This window comes from Megalobrama amblycephala, linkage group LG17 (assembly GCF_018812025.1).
Source record: "Megalobrama amblycephala isolate DHTTF-2021 linkage group LG17, ASM1881202v1, whole genome shotgun sequence".
Taxonomy (NCBI): domain Eukaryota; kingdom Metazoa; phylum Chordata; class Actinopteri; order Cypriniformes; family Xenocyprididae; genus Megalobrama; species Megalobrama amblycephala.
The window spans coordinates 5,461,483-5,478,103 of record NC_063060.1 but is presented as its reverse complement, the minus strand read 5'-3'; the positions used below and the strand labels follow the sequence as shown (position 1 = coordinate 5,478,103).

At 35.9% G+C, this 16,621-nt stretch overlaps 1 long non-coding RNA gene across 1 annotated transcript; it reads left to right on the top strand.

Moving 5' to 3' along the window:
• Nucleotides 1-12,039: 12,039 nt before the first annotated feature.
• LOC125251798 lies at nt 12,040-16,102 on the top strand. Its single transcript, XR_007181078.1, has 3 exons — nt 12,040-12,648; nt 12,972-13,040; nt 13,365-16,102. It is a non-coding gene; the product is annotated as an uncharacterized LOC125251798 (long non-coding RNA).
• Nucleotides 16,103-16,621: the final 519 nt, after the last annotated feature.

The following is a 16,621-nucleotide window of genomic DNA, read 5'->3' as shown; positions in this document are numbered from 1 at the left end:
AGACTGACACACATGTGACTGGAAAATGTTCCTTATAAGGGATCGACATTGCAACATTATTGTATACTGATGCAATGAGCTAGTATATTTTGTTCTGTACTTTTGTGGTTTTGTTCCAATAAGGTGGGGTTCTGCTTGATTTGTGGTGTGTTTCTTTGTTGTGTGGTGAGAATAATTACTAAAATACCATGTATGTATGTGTATGTGAGTATGTCTGTGTGTAAGCTCTGTTCCAGCTTGCTAACAATATTACGTAATACTATTTCAAAATGCATATGCCTGCACAGTGCACACATATACCTGGGAGCTTCTTAAGTCTCAATGTGTCATATCATATTCTAAGTTTTATTTTCCTTTCAAAACATTTATTATCAAAGTAAGTTATAGTAGATATAAATAATCAATCAAAGGGAGAAAGAGGGAAAGAGCCAAATCAAACTGGGTTGAAAAGTTACCTGGATGACAGGCACTGAATTAAACATGCAGTGCCCTCATGTAGGAACACTAGTACTGCTTGAAATGTGACACACTGTTTTTGTTATTTTGTTTTTTAATTGTGGCAGCACACTAGTATGCTATCCAAAACTTAAACACACACATAGACAGGCAGACATACAGACAGAATGACCGACAGACAGATTACACTCACAGCAGACAGACTGAACAACAGATAGAACAATATCAGAATGAACGATGAGCGATAGGCAGATTGAACAATAGAATTTAGATGGATTGATGGATGGATGGATGGATGGATGGATGGATGATAGATAGATAGATAGATAGATAGATAGATAGATAGATAGATAGATAGATAGATAGATAGATATACTGAACAATATAGATTGAACAATAGATTGAACAATACTGTAGATAGATTGATCAATAGATAGATTGACAGACAGATATAAATTTTCAAAGTATTTGCCCAGAAAACCAACATTTCACAAGCTCTTTTCAATGAGTCTAACAGAAGAACCACCAGGAACACTGAGCACAGTTCTGCGCAATCTTCAGATAATTGTGTTCAAGCAATAACCTTCTTGAGTGTTTGGATACATGAATCCAACCAGTCCGTTATATACACACACACAGCCACACACACTTGATCAGACTTGTTTAAAGGGGCGTTTTTGTTCCTAGAAACAGATTCCTTTTTTGTAGCATCTACTTTGTTTTGGAGGTAATGGCTGTTCCTAGAAGTAGATTTACACAAGCATACTGTACATACCTAAAGCCTGAGACATTCTCTTGTTCTGTTATTATTCTAGACTTCTTTAGAACATACACTGTAATAACAAATGTGGTTCCAGTCCAGGCTCGCCATCATACGACACATGTTGGTTTTTTTTTATGAGATCTTTTATGATACGGTGCTTTGATGTTCTGTCATCCGATTCAAACATTTTGCTGTTATAAACAAGTTTTATTTTCTCAGGAAAGCTAAACCATTACCAAGAATCCCATTGACCCACATGCTGTTTTGACAATGTTCTCCATCCTGAAATTCCTAGAAATGCATCACGTTGTACAATTAACCTGCGCTGACTCGTTCATGGGCACGGGATACACATGAAAGTGCTGATGGGGCAATGAATACACTACAGCAGATATAAAAAGGCTCATTGTCCCACACCCTCTGTCTATCAGATGTGTTGGGATGGAGGCATGGAGATGTGTTTCTCAAACATAGAGAATTACTATCTATCTATATCTATGTATGTATCTATGTATCTATCTATCTGTAGGCCATCTAGTATTAGTTATATTGCATACAAACTGGTTCTCTAAAACGATCTATAGAATTGGCCCTGCAGTCACTGGCCACTCAGAAACAGAAGCCAGAACACTATCATGTCGATATGTCTGCCCTCAGACCATATTTCAGCCGTGTGTTTGTTGAGTAAGCAGAAAGCACAGTAACAGAGAGAGGACAGCATGTTCTAGCTCAGACGCATCACACAGTAATTGCCCTAATGGAAGCAAGATATAAAGCAGCTGTGTGTGTGTGTGTGTGTGTGTGTGTGTGTGTGTGTTTGAGAGGGAAAGAGGCAATGAATCATGAGGGTGTATCCTCACTATTATCCATAAGTCTCCATACTCTTGGCTATCTTCCTGACAGAGATATGTAATATTTATGTTTGCAAATCTGCTACTGACAGCACCCAGAACCACCCTGTAAACATACTGCACACACACACACACATTTTACTAAAATACTATTACCATTATTTTAGTTAAAAATGTCATGTTTAATTCAATGTTACTTGCCAATTCTTTGTAATTGTTTGTGAAATTTTGTAGAAATTTCTGAGTGAAAATAGTTTCTACACCAAATTTTTCAACAAGTCATCAACAAAATGAGAAACTAAAGCTCTAACATAACTGTGTATATCTTTCCTTAATATTCATATTTCTCACTCCCAATCTGTTAAAAAATGTGTTTTTAAAGCTGCAGTCCGCAACTTTTTTTGGTTAAAAATGATCCAAAATCAATTTTTGAGCAAGTACATAACCAGCCAGTGTTCAAATCTCATTATCTTAGCTCGATTCACAACAGTAAGCTTGTAATAATGTTTTATAATAAAAGCGACATGGCGGATTTCCGCGGGAAATTCGAGCATGCAGCAGTTCCTCTGTGCGTCATTACGTCACGTCCAAAAACAGAAAGGAAGGAGTTCCGTTGAGAGGCTAGTCGGTTTTTATCACGTGAGGACGCTGCCGGTAGCGGCACATTTATAGCCTTTTCTCACAGCATCTGAAATAATTAAACTTATCATTTTGATGGCGGATTGTCCAGAAAGATCCAAATGACAATCATCAGTGACTACTGGAGATTCACCCATAGTCAAAAAGCAAAAGACTTTGGACTGTGGAGTGGCTACAGACATTGAAATCTACAGGTAACGCTAATACACACTAAATACACAGTCACGCAATGCTGATGTTGTTAACATTAACAATTTGAGAACAATATAACAGTAATAATAATTTGCATGGTTTGGCGTGATCCGAGCTAAGCGATTGTTAGATTTTAATCATCATTGGCAGCGCGATTTACTGTAGGCCTAATGCTTTTTTCCTCAGTTGGTCAGATAAAAAGTGGCAGAAATGTTACTTACTTGTTCAGATGATATTTTCCAGTGAAAATTCTTATATTGGTCATACTTTCAAGACGTAGAATCTGTGATTCTGAAGTTCAGTATCCACACCGGTGCAGTGACTGACAGCAAACATTAGATTCATCCGCGCTGACGAGCTGTGCTGATGCACAACGCACGTACAGATAACTGTTCCGCATATGACTGCAATTGCAGGTTTCAAACAAGAGATGGCGACAAAGAGGAAAAATCACGGACTGCAGCTTTAATTATGTAATTCAATTATATAACACTATAAGTCAATTTATTTAATAATTTGTGATTTTTTTTTTCCTTTGAACCCAGCTTTTCTGACTGGGGGCTTTTGGGATTGTTTTTTATTGTCCATATATATTTATTACTATATATAATTTGTTATTGCTGTTGCTACTTTTACCACTAATAATAATAAAAATGTGTCACATACTGTTGTTTGTGAATTGTAATGCTGATTAATGTTTTTTGCTCTCAGTCATTTAACAGAAAACAGAAAATGCAGACAGAAAATGTTTCATGATCAGTCTTTTTTGTTAGGTATAAGGGTTTCTTGTCTTTTAGAGGTCTATTTCAGTGGAACTGGCGCCCTCTAATGGGCCTTGTCTTTCTTTTAAAAGGGATAGTTCACCCAAAAATGAAAATTCTGTCATTATTTATTCACCCTCAAGTTGTTCCAAACCTGAATGAGTTTCTTTCTTCTGTTGAACACAAAAGAAGATATGCTGAAGAATGCTGGTAACCAAACAGTTGACGGTAATTAAGAAACATGCATAGACCATTAAATACCATTCTTTGACTGAAAATGTAAATAACATGTTTGAACCCTTATTTCATAAAACATGATTTAATTGAAAAATTATTGTTTAATTAAAAACATGGCTAAACAGTTACTTAACTAAACCAGTTTTGACTATAGATATACATAACATGTAAACCCATTAATTAAGAAAGCATGTTTTGACTGTAAACTGAAATAAAGTGTAAATCGCTGTTTAGCAGATTTTAACTGTAAATTGAAATAACATGTGTCAGCCAATATTTTAAAAAATGAACTGAAATGGACCATAATTTAGAATTACATGTACAGCACTTTTATTTTAAAAAATTCCACCCTACGTTTTAATGCTTTACTTGTAAAAATGCGTTGCAATGATTTGAAATATAACATATGGTATCATGATTATGGCTTCCAGCTGTCATTTTTCATTAAGCTGTGACAATTTTTTTTATCTGTGATGTTTTAAGGCTGTTAGTTATAATGTATCATGTAGGGATGGGCGATATTATCGTTTGCGATAAATACCGTTGAAAATTCTCCTCATGATAAAAATTTGTCTCCTCTCGATAATTACGATAAGTCTAGTTGTTGACGTAGTTTCGTGCGAGACCGATTCACTGTTCACGCACGGAGTTAAAACAAGCACGACTAAAAAGATGTGAGGCTGAGGAGCAGTTTGTTGTTAAGCGAGGAGCTACCGCCACAATTTGGAACTGGTTTGGTTATAGAAAATCAGATGCGGAGCAAACTATAATAATCACTATAAACAAATGTTCAGTGAGTGAGCCGTATGTCATTCACGCCGTCATCACCCGGGTGTTGATAGCGCGCGAGTGCAGGTGAGACCTGAACATCTCACGCTGCTATCTGTGTTTAAACTAAACCCATTTAAACCTTGCCACTTTAAACATTCAACTGTAAGACGCAAAAGAGAACTCGCGCGCACTGTGAGGAGATTTGTGTGTACTCATCCGAAGCGCGTACACGGAGAGCTGCGTCACAGCTATATTTTGTTAACTATCTGAAGACATAGTTGGGATTGTTACTTTTTGATACAATTAGGGCTCTTACGGTCGGCATGACAACCGCGCCACCGCTGTCGTGTGAAATATATATATATTTATATATATCAGAGTTCGCGTTAACGGTTTTTTTTTTTTTTTTAGCAATGACGGAAAAAAATATGAAGGCCGTCCGTCATTTTGACAGATTACTGAGGCTGATGTAGTATGTAGCTTGTAAATGTAATTCCCACCCCTGTCCAGTAGGTGGCGAGTGCGCTCCAGTGTGGCAGCAAAGCGCGAGTTCAGTCTCCAGAATAAAATGATTCACCACACAGGCAAGCACTCGGTTTAGGTATATTTTATAATAATAAAGTTGTGATACTTATACTTACATAAATCAGTTTCTAATCTAGTTCGTTTTGTTTTAAATGGTTCGTTTTGTTATTTTTCTTGCTGACTATCAAACGAATTCTGAGGTACAAGTTAACATAACGTTAATGTTAAGTGAAAATGCTTGCAACACTGACGATTTCGGTAAGCTACTGTGTCTTTCAACATATTTTCATGTATTTCGTTCTGCAAAGAGGAAAGGATGAAGCTGTTCAAGATGAAAGCGAGATCAAAATGAAAAGCCTATCAAGATGAAAGCCTATCAACTTATCCTGCAAGTTCATGAATAAAAATGAAAATGTGTATGAAATCAGAAGCTATCAAATGTCTTATCATTATAATATAAAAATTAAAATGACGGGTAATAATTGATTATGATAGATTTTTTACTGTCCGTCAAATTGATATGTATATATTATCGTCATTGGTATCGTTATCGCAATAAATACCTGAAATTATCGCGATAATTTTTTAGGCCATATCGCCCATCCCTAGTATCATGTAAATATGTCACACTCACAAAAAATGAATTTATTACAGACAATCAATATTAATTGGTCCCCCTCTATTTTCCTTTAATGCAATACAGTTTCTGTTGTAAATAACACCAATCTTAACTAAAAACAGCCAACATTTGAACATTGCTTAAAAGTATCATTAGGTTCTAACATGTAGTAAAATATTAAATAATTCAAACTTATTCAATTTAAAGTAAATTAAAAAAAAAAAGCAAAGCCCATAATACCCTGCAAGACAACTCAAAACATCATTATCCTATAAATCTCTGTATAAAACGCAACATCAACAAATCTATTTAATATCATTGCATTGCAAGTCTTCCACACACAAGGGTTTGGACAGACCAATGGGTACAACTCCAATTCTGCATCTTTGTCCCTTAAAAAAGAGAGAAAGAGAGAGCGAGCGAGAGAGAGAGAGAGAGAGAATGGTTACACATCTCAATTGTAAGAATTTTAATTAGAAGTAAAAGTGAGGTTTAAACATGCATACCATTTTCCATGTGTCCTTCTTCCTTCCGTTTGTTCACCAATTTTCGCGCATTACTCCACGTGTCCTTGAGAAATGTGTTTCTTTTTTTTAAAAGAAACAGTTTTACACAATGAGAGGGTAGCTAAATTTGGGTTGCTACAGATAAATTGAGACAACGTACCACAGACCTCGTACTGATTTTGGAGACGATTTAAAAAAATCAAAAATACAAAATATTTCACGGTAACTGCACCGTGTTGTGGATTGTTGTTGTCCTGTCTTTGATGTAATTGTAAACGAAGGCCGCCAACATTTTTGATTTAAACAATGCTGTAAAAAAAAAAAACGCGACACGAATCAAGGCTTAAGTTTATCATTATTAAGTTAATCAAGATACTACCTGCCAGTGGAGATGAAAACGCAGCATTTATTCTCGCGCTAGCACAAAAATTAAGGTAACGTTAGTTGTCGCGATGGGATTGCGTGACTGGATGTAAACAGAGTTATTGGCGCCACACGGTGGCTAAAACAGGCAACGCACACAAGGTCTCTGCAGGACCTGATTTGCTCACAGTCTTAGACATCATTTATAGCTCACAGTAAGGTTCGGAGTGAGGTTAGGCCGTCCTTTTCGTTGCATGATTTTTTTAAAAAAAACACGCCTGCAAATATAGAAACGGACACATTTATTTATTTATTTATTTATTTATTTGCTGTCCGCAAAACGCTCTTGAATCAGTTATTGCGTTGGTGCGATCTAATGCTGTCCAAATCGACTGATCGACTGTCTCTTTCCTGTTCCTTTTCCTGTTTTTTAACGTTATCTCTGAGCGGCTTTGTCCCGAAATGTGCATAGGTATTGTCTCACTTTCTTTACATTCACGTGAATGCTTACGGAATGTTTGAACCCAGACCACGGAGTTCAAATCCATTAACTAACATTTTAACCCTTTCATGCGCGAATTATGAAAGGCTACTTAAGGATTTTTTTCAAATGTGTTTTTATTACTCTTTAGGCATGAAAAAAAAAATCACCTTAATTTTTTTCAAACATGCATTTTTCAAGGAGTTGGTGAAATGTCCACTAGAGTGGACAACGCGCATTTGAGGAACCAATGAAATATGTGTTTGAGAAAACAATTATTAAAAATAAATATTGTAAACACTATAAAACCTGTTTTTTTGCTCTTTAACATTGTTTTCATGTATTTTGAACATATTCCAGAACTTTTAACAATCTGTTTTTTTTTTTTTTTTTTTTTTTTTTTTTTTGCACTTGCAAAAGTTGACCAGTTGGTGGCAGTGTATTGCATAACACATTAGGGTCCACTGCCACTGTATTGACTAAAAAACATGAGGACATCAAGGAGCAATATCATTTTTAAAATATCCAAGTATTGATTTTGTGATTTGAGGAAATTGATTAATCATGTGTGGATATCATGCATCACTGGCTATATTTAGACTACAATTAATAGTACAGTTTATAGAGTTTTTTTCAAGGATCATCACTCTCATGATAAAACTAATATGCACAAAATATTGCTATAATAAAAATTAAATTGATTTTCTGCCAAAACATTACTGCAGATGGCATATTTCAAAAAAAAAAAAAAAGCAATACTATAAATTGTATTCTAAATATAGCCAGCGATGCATGATGTCCACTTGAGTGGACACATGATTAATCACAATTTCCTCAAATCACAAAATCAATACTTGGATATTTTAACAATTATATTGCTTCTTAGTTGTTGCTTGATGTCCTCATATTTTTTGCAAGGGTCTGCTAGAATAGAAGGAATGGACAGACATTCCTCCCCTGCAAGGCACATGTGCTATTCTGTCTGCCATCTTGTTTTAGAGAATTTTTTTTTGCACTTGCAAAAGTTGACCAGTGGGTGGCAGTGTATTGCATGACAAATTAGCGTCCAATGTAGTGACTGATGTGCAAATCTGACATTCAGACTTTAATATGTGAATTATATTTCATTTATATAGGAGAAAACAACTATTGAATAGCTGTCCACTGTAGTGGCCTCTATGCATGAAAGGGTTAAATATATAACAAATAAATATATTACATTGTCATATGTTCTGTCATATAACCGGTAAAACAATAAAATAACAGTACAATGTACTTGCCTTAAACAACTCAGAAGGTAATATTAGTATTATTATAATTATTGTTTTTGTTGTTACATTTAATTTATTGCCACACTTTAATATGTGAATTATATTATCTGAACTCATATAGCGTCGTCAGGCTTTTATTTGTGCTTAATGGATAAAACAACGGAGCTGCAGTTTATGGCTGCTGTAAATTTTACCTGCCACAAGATGGCACTGTTTTCGACACTCTTGATACTTTGAAACTTTTCCCGAAACATTCAGAGAAAAGCTTCAAAGATTTAAAGGTGCCCTAGATTCAAAAATTGAATTTACCTCGGCATAGTCAAATAACAAGAGTTCAGTACATGGAAATGACATACAGTGAGTCTCAAACTCCATTGTTTCCTCCTTCTTATATAAATCTCATTTGTTTAAAAGACCTCAGAGGAACATGTTAGATAATACATTAACTAATGTTAACAAATAAAAACCTTATTGTAAAATGTTACCTATTTTTTTTTTTTAAATTTCAACACAAAACGTATGACCACATAACTTTAAGAAACATTTTTTGTTTGTTTGTTTAGATAAATAGGGGTTTGACTGTAATGTATGCAGTAACAGTACATTTGATAAATATTATTAAATTGTAAAGAAATAAAATATATATTTTTGTCGAAAGAATTCCAGGCGCAGTTCACTCTCAGCCAATAAGATTCCACGTGCATTTTCATGGACAGTCGTCCTTCTGATTGGTTTATAACTTTTGACAGCATTAATCCAAAAGCAAATATTTCTGCAAGAGCGGAGAGATTCTGAGCGCCATGTGCAGTTTGAGCGCGCAGGACACGTTGAGCCGCAGGAAACAGTTTGAGCGTGCACACGCAATATCTGAGCGAGAAAGGCAGTTCATAAGAGAGACTGTATATTTGAGCGCGCGCGTCCAGATTTGCGCGAGAGCAAAGAAATCCGCGCGCGAGCGGACAGATTTGCGCGAGAGCAGAGGAAATCCGCGCGCGAGCGGACAGATTACGCATTACATTGATATGCTCTCGCGTCACAATAATGTGCTCTCGACAATTGACAGTAAAATAACGCCATACAGACTAGGTAAGCAAGCAAGAACAATAGTGAAAAATGGCAGATGGAGCAATAATAACTGACATGATCCATGATATCATGATATTTTTAGTGATATTTGTAAATTGTCTTTCTAAATGTTTCGTTAGCTTGTTGCTAATGTACTTTTAAATGTGGTTAAAGTTACCATCGTTTCTTACTGTATTCACGGAGACAAGAGCTGTCGCTATTTTCATTTTTAAACACTTGCAGTCTGTATAATGCATAAACACAACTTCATTCTTTATAAATCTCTCCAACAGTGTAGCATTACCCGTTAGCCACGGAGCACAGCCTCAAATTCATTCAGAATCAAACATAAACAATATAACAGTATACAATACTCACATAATCCGACGCATGCATGACGAACACTTTGTAAAGATCCATTTGAGGGTTATATTAGCTGTGTAAACTTTGTTTATGCACTGTTCAAGGCAAGCGCGAGCTCTGTGGGCGGAGAGCACGGGATTTAAAGGGCCAGTAGCCCTGAATCGGCTCATTTATAATAATGCCCCAAAATAGGCAGTTAAAAAAATGAATTAAAAAAAAAATCTATGGGGTATTTTGAGCTGAAACTTCACAGACACATTCAGGGGACACCTTAGACTTATATTACATCTTTTTTTTTAAAGTTCTAGGGCACCTTTAAGGGGCTTCATTTCTCCATCCCTACTCAATATTTTTAGGCCTTTTGCAAATGTTTCAATCAAGTTTAGCTGTTTTAGAGAGCGTTTAAACATTTTGAGCCTGTTTTTAAACATTTACTATCTGTAATGTCATTTTTCATGTGTGAACAAAAGCGACAAAACTAAACTAGCCAATCAGATTTCTTTTCACCCATATCCCCCACGCCCACCCATGCAAGCTCACACATAAACACATTTGATTTTACAACACACGCACACCTTTCTCTCTTGCTTTCTTAATATATCACGAGAGTACACAGAAAGATTTTAATAATCAATTTAAAAATTATGTAAAAAATAAAAACGGCATTAACGTACGGCTGCAGGCGCCACTGCCCGCGAGGACCTTATATTTTAAAATATTTCCTTAATTTTAATTAAAAAACAAATGTTTTTTCAGTTTGATGGGAAAAGAGAGGAAAATGAGTTCGGCATAAGGCAGATTTGAACTCGGGTTACTTGTAGCAAAGGCTGACATATATTGCTTCATGCCCTACACCCTATGCCAACTGAAACTTTAGGTAGTTTATTGTATTTTTTTAGTGTTGTCTACGCTAACCAGACATTGGTGGGTGGAGCTAGTATAAATGGCCTCTGCCAACAAGGTGTTATGTGAAATATGTGCAATAACATGATGCACAGAAATCAATTTCAGTTATTGATTTTATTTTATTGACAGATCAAATTTTTTATCACCTGTACGGCTGGTGAGCTTCAACGGGCTGGTAGCTGAATCTTAATCCATGATTGTTTATCAAGAATACGAACACATTTGTGTTCATTTTATTTTGTGATTTCACCACAACAAATGCAGGGTCTCTGCAATAGCATTAAAGGGATAGTTCACCCAAAAATGAAAATTTGATGTTTATCTGCTTACCCCCAGCGCATCCAAGGTGTAGGTGACTTTGTTTCTTCAGAACACAAATGATGATTTTTAACTCCAACCGTTGCCGTCTGTCAGTCAAATAATGCGAGTGGACGGGAACTTCTACTATAAGAGTAAATAAAACTTGCACAGACAAGTCCAAATTAAACCCTGCGGCTCGTTGACGACACATTGATGTCCTAAGACATGAAACGATCGGTTTGTGCGAGAAACCGAACAGTATTTATATCATTTTTTACCTCTAATACACCACTATGTCCAACTGCATTCATCACTCTATTCGTTTGGTCTGATCGCGCTCTGACAGCGGCAGTGATGTCTCGCGCATATACTTCAATGAGAGCGAGACATCACTGCCGCTGTCAGAGCGCGATCAGACCTCAGTAAGCGATTGCTGCATGCGGTTGGACATAGTGGTGTATTAGTGGGGGTAAGCAGATAAACATCAAATTTTCATTTTTGGGTGAACTATCCCTTTAAGCGCTCTTCTGCGTGAACTGTGCACGCCACAAGGGAACACTGACTGTTGCCTTCAGTCACTGATAACGGCGGCAACGAGCACTCGGTATGTTTTCAGAAACAAATTCCAGCGCCCTATCGCCTCTTTAACAAACGAAAACGAATGATATGAATGCTCTGCTACCTAAAATCGATATTGGGTACATCCGTGCAGTGAGGTATTTGAAAACGTGGTGGGGACGTACTCACCCGTGCCACCACAAATTAAGCGTTCTCCAGTAACACATATTATAATCAGTTAAATAGCTGACAAAATGTAGGCTACATTTGCTGTCAATGTACGCGTTTTTATGGAAATTCACAGTTCTGATCAAAAAGTTACATGACTGTTAAATTCTACAGTTTTTTCTCTGTAAAAAAACATTTTCCCTAACTCTGAAAAAACATTAGCCTATTTATGAAAGTTTTTTAAGGACATGTAAGGTTACTAACATAACAATTACTTTTAATTAAAGGAAAATGCCATTTTTTTCAGTAACGCATATAATCAGTTGAACAACAGGTAAAATGTATATTTGGTGTAATTTATGCATTTTTATGGAATTTCCCTGTTCCTATCAAAATGTGATATTACTGTTAAATTCTACTGTTTTTTCTCTGTAAAATACATTTATTTTTTACAGTGTAGGAAAAATATCATTAAACTACTCCATGTGACTCCAGTGGCTTAAAATCAATTTTATGAAGCGACCTGAGTGCTTCATGTTTAAGTGAAAGTTTGAGGCAATTTTTTTTTAGAAAATACTAAAACTGGTAGTTAACAGACTTAACATAAAGACTAAATAAGATTCTCTTGTTCATCTTAATGGTAATGCTAAAATAACACCTGTCATGTTCTTCACAACACTGCAGTCTCATTGGCTGATCGATGATAGATCTGTCAAATCACGGCATTGCCACACCCACCTCAGCCAGCCCTCTATAAAAGTGTCATGCTCTGGTATAGTTTACACACAGCAGCTGTACCTGAAGAACTGGACAGGCTAAGACACAAAAACTACTGAAGAATCTAGAAGAATAGGTATGTTGTTTACAAAGTTATGCAAAATAGTTTTTTTCTTTTCTTTTTTTTTTTCACATTTAGAACTTATACTCTAACAGATGTAAATATTTTTCCAAAATTTTATTGCATCTTCCACAGAATGTGGTAACAGTCTAATAATTATAATCAGTAAGTCATCAACAACAAATCACAATGCATTACAGATAAGTAAATATGAAAATATATAACAGGTTATGAAAATACATTGACCTATACAACTAAAAACATCTATTTATAACTAAGGAATATTAAGCATACAACCAGTTTATTTTACATAACACATCCATCGATGTCTCCTCCAGGATACAGAAGACAGAAACTGAGAAAAACCTGAGCAAAGAAACGGTCATCAGTAAACGGTACACTTTAAGGTACTTTCTAAATTATGATAAATGCTTAGCATTTAGTGGTTTGATTATTGTGTGATTACAGATATAAATGAAAAGATCTTTTAAACAAATCTAGGTCCCAAAAAATACATATATATGTATTTTATATAATAATATATATATAATATTTAATAATGTGCCACAGAGGCAATCTTAGATTATATGCTCACTTTTACAACAGATGTGGAACAGTAAATCACAGTAAATATTTACACCCCTTACATATAGCATATTAACAGGAGATTTGTGATAAATGTACTTTGTAGATTTCTAATTCTTTAATAATCTCTCTCTCTCTCATAACAGATTTCCATCTTAAAACCTTTGAAAATGGGAAATAATAAATCTGGTGAAGAAAAGGAACGCAAAAGAGCTGAAGAAGCTGAGAAGGGAAAGAAACAAACTGAAGAGGAAAAAAAAGATATTGCGGGAGAACTTAAAACATTAAAACTAGAAAATGAATTAGAGAGATTGAGAGAGGAGAAAAAATTAGCAGAGGAGCGCAATAGAAACGAAGCAGAAAAACGAGCACTCCAGGAACAATATGACAAAATACAAAATGAGAGAAACATGCAGAGATTGAAAGAAGAAGAGAAGAAGAAAATCGACAAGGAGAACAGATATAAAGAGGAAGAAGAAAGGAAAAGAATTCACATAGAGAAGCAAAATGCACAAAAAGAGATGTGATGGTTATGGGTTTATTAATGGGAATTATTTTTTTATCTCTATTCATCATATAGAAAGATCATCTAGATGCATATCACCTAAATCATTTTGTAAAGGTTTATTTTTCTTCTTCCATATGTCTACTTTAAAGCACTTTGTAAACACTTTGTTTTAAAAGATGCTATATAAATAAAGTTTTACATCTTATTTACTGCCTCCAAAGATGAGTATGCATATCCTTCTTAGATTTTGAACTTTGCAAGACTTTAAAAAATAAAAACATTTTCAGATTTTTTTTCCCATAGACATAGGGATTGATCCAAATCATAAAAGAATAGTCACATTTTATTAAACGCAATTTATTTGCTGCGAATCAATGGCTGAATGACAATACAATCCATTTTAGTTTTCTTTTCCACAAGCTCTAACGTCATTATAATGGAGAACACTAGAAGTATAGTATGCACTTCTTCACTTGGTATAAATACTTTAGCATTGAAAATGATTGTGGTGTTGTGAATCAAGTCCACATTAGAGGCTTTGTAACTACAAGCTAGTTGGTTTGTAACTAACTCTGTACTTTATTTGGTTGCACTATTTGTTCTTAAGGCAGAGTGTAGAAGGTTGTAAGCTTTCTGTAATGTAATGAATTGCATAATATGACGTTTACCCTCAATTATCCAATAACAGCCTTTAAATACGTGAGCAGAAGTTGTTGAAATTCCGTGCATTTCAGTTTATCCTTCATTATAACTTCTTTTGCCTTACGTAACTATGGTAAAAACAAGTTTCTTTTAAAAGACGACACTACTTAATCATGAATAACATAATAGGTATTTTATATGTAAATAATAAGGGTGTAACGGTTCTTGGTTGCACTCCTATTAATTGAACCGTAAAGAAAAATCGTATCGTTCTCCACCCACGGTTCGGCATGCACTTGCACCGCGGTTCAACTTAAATCTGACGACGCATCTATAATATGGTTTGTTAAAAAAATAACAACGCGTAAAACAGACAGACAGAGTTCGGCTAAAATATATCAAATATCAAAAATATGTGGACAAAACAGTCACTCTTTGTAAACTTTGTTCAATGTAAGTGCTGTATGCTTGAATATGAGCAATCATTTACACCGTCATTACCTGGGTGAGACAGCACACGTTGCTATCTGTGTTTAAAGGTGGGGTAAGCAATATTTTTAAAAAACACTGCTGGGCATTGTTGATATTTGAAATAAACCCAAACAAACACCTCTCTCTTCATTGGTCCGCCTCCAAAACTCACCCTCCAATCCTAGCCACCCTGCACCGCGGCGGTCTCATATCTCGCTCGCCAAGTGCACTAGCAATGATGCTAAATGCCGCATTCTCTAGCGGTCATCAGCGTGCAGTGGTTTACCTGCGCAATGTGAGAGTGGATGGCTGTGTATCACAGCTGACATGCAACAAAATAATGCTTTACAAAAAATAAAGCGCAAATGATGAACGAACGACAAGAAAGCACAAAAAAATTAACGTACAAAACAGATGTTACAACCACGCTTGCCCCGGACTCCATTTCCCATGTTCCTCCCTGTTCATCACCTGTTTACACTTCCCTCATCAGCTTTCACGCTCCTCCTGGATTCCCGGCACCTGTTCCTCATCATTAGCACTCCCTTTTAGTTGGACTCACTCCCTGTCGGTTCTTATTGTTAGTTAAATGTGTGTATGGTTGTTCTGTCTCCTTCGCTGTTAATAAATACCCTGTTTTGTTGAAGTCTGTGAATGCCTCGTCTCTACCGCAACCTCACCTTGTAACAGAATCTAATCGTAATCAATGAAATGGCATTTCGTAATCAAAGCAGCCTCCGCATCTGTTTTCAGGCCTTCCCACTAACTCTCTCCAGCGCTGGAAAGCAGTCTGCAGTCTTTCTTCAAATCTCTTGCTCGTTCTCTATCCTTGACCGTCATACGCCCCCTAATGCTGATTGGCTACACGTTTGTTGTTCTTTGTTTGCTGGTGTGTCAGTCCGACTAACTTCCAAACAACTTATTTTTGAAATTTCGCTTACCCCACCTTTAAACTAATCTCATTTAAGCCTTGCCAATTTAAACATTCAAGAACCAGAAGACGCGAATAAGAACTCACGCACACTGCGAGAAGATTTGTGTGCGCTCATCCGAAGTGCACAAACCCGCGTCTCAGACAGCGCGCAAATATTGAGTTCTCTTTCAAGTTTTGTGCTTGAACAGACAAATTCACACAAAAATTATGTCAACATGTCTGTCTTGGTGAGTATCATAGCAGACATAGTCAGTTGAATGTGTACTGGATCCGTGCATTGTCTTAAAGTGACAGCATCCTAATATTCCTGTGTTTTTAATGTTAATAAAACAAAAAAAGACAAGGAAATCACTCACTGCTCTTGATTGAATAGCTTTTGTAACTTTAAGGATTAATCTTTAATTTATATAGTCAAATATGCAATGTTATTTTACATTCGATTACTTTATTCAGTTTCTGTAGCTGAAAACTAATGTTAGACCTACCTGAAAAACCTGGAAAGCACTGTTTATTAGGGCCCGAGCACCGATGGTGTGAGGACTCTATTGTAATTGCTCGGCCACTTCTTCTTCTTCTCTGAAATGAATCATATTTTTGAGGGCCTAAACATGCTCGAAAACTCATAAAACTTTGCACACGCGTCAGAAGTGGTGAAAATTTACGCCTGATATGGGTTTCAGAATTAGGTGTGGCAAAATGGCTCGATAGCGCCACCTACAAAATTTCAATTAAGCTCCCTTTGTGCTACATTTCACGTATAGTTATGAAATTAGTTAGACAGATGTAACAGACCAATATCTACAAAAAAGCCCCTGGGTGCAAAATCTGTAAACCCAACAGGAAGTGAG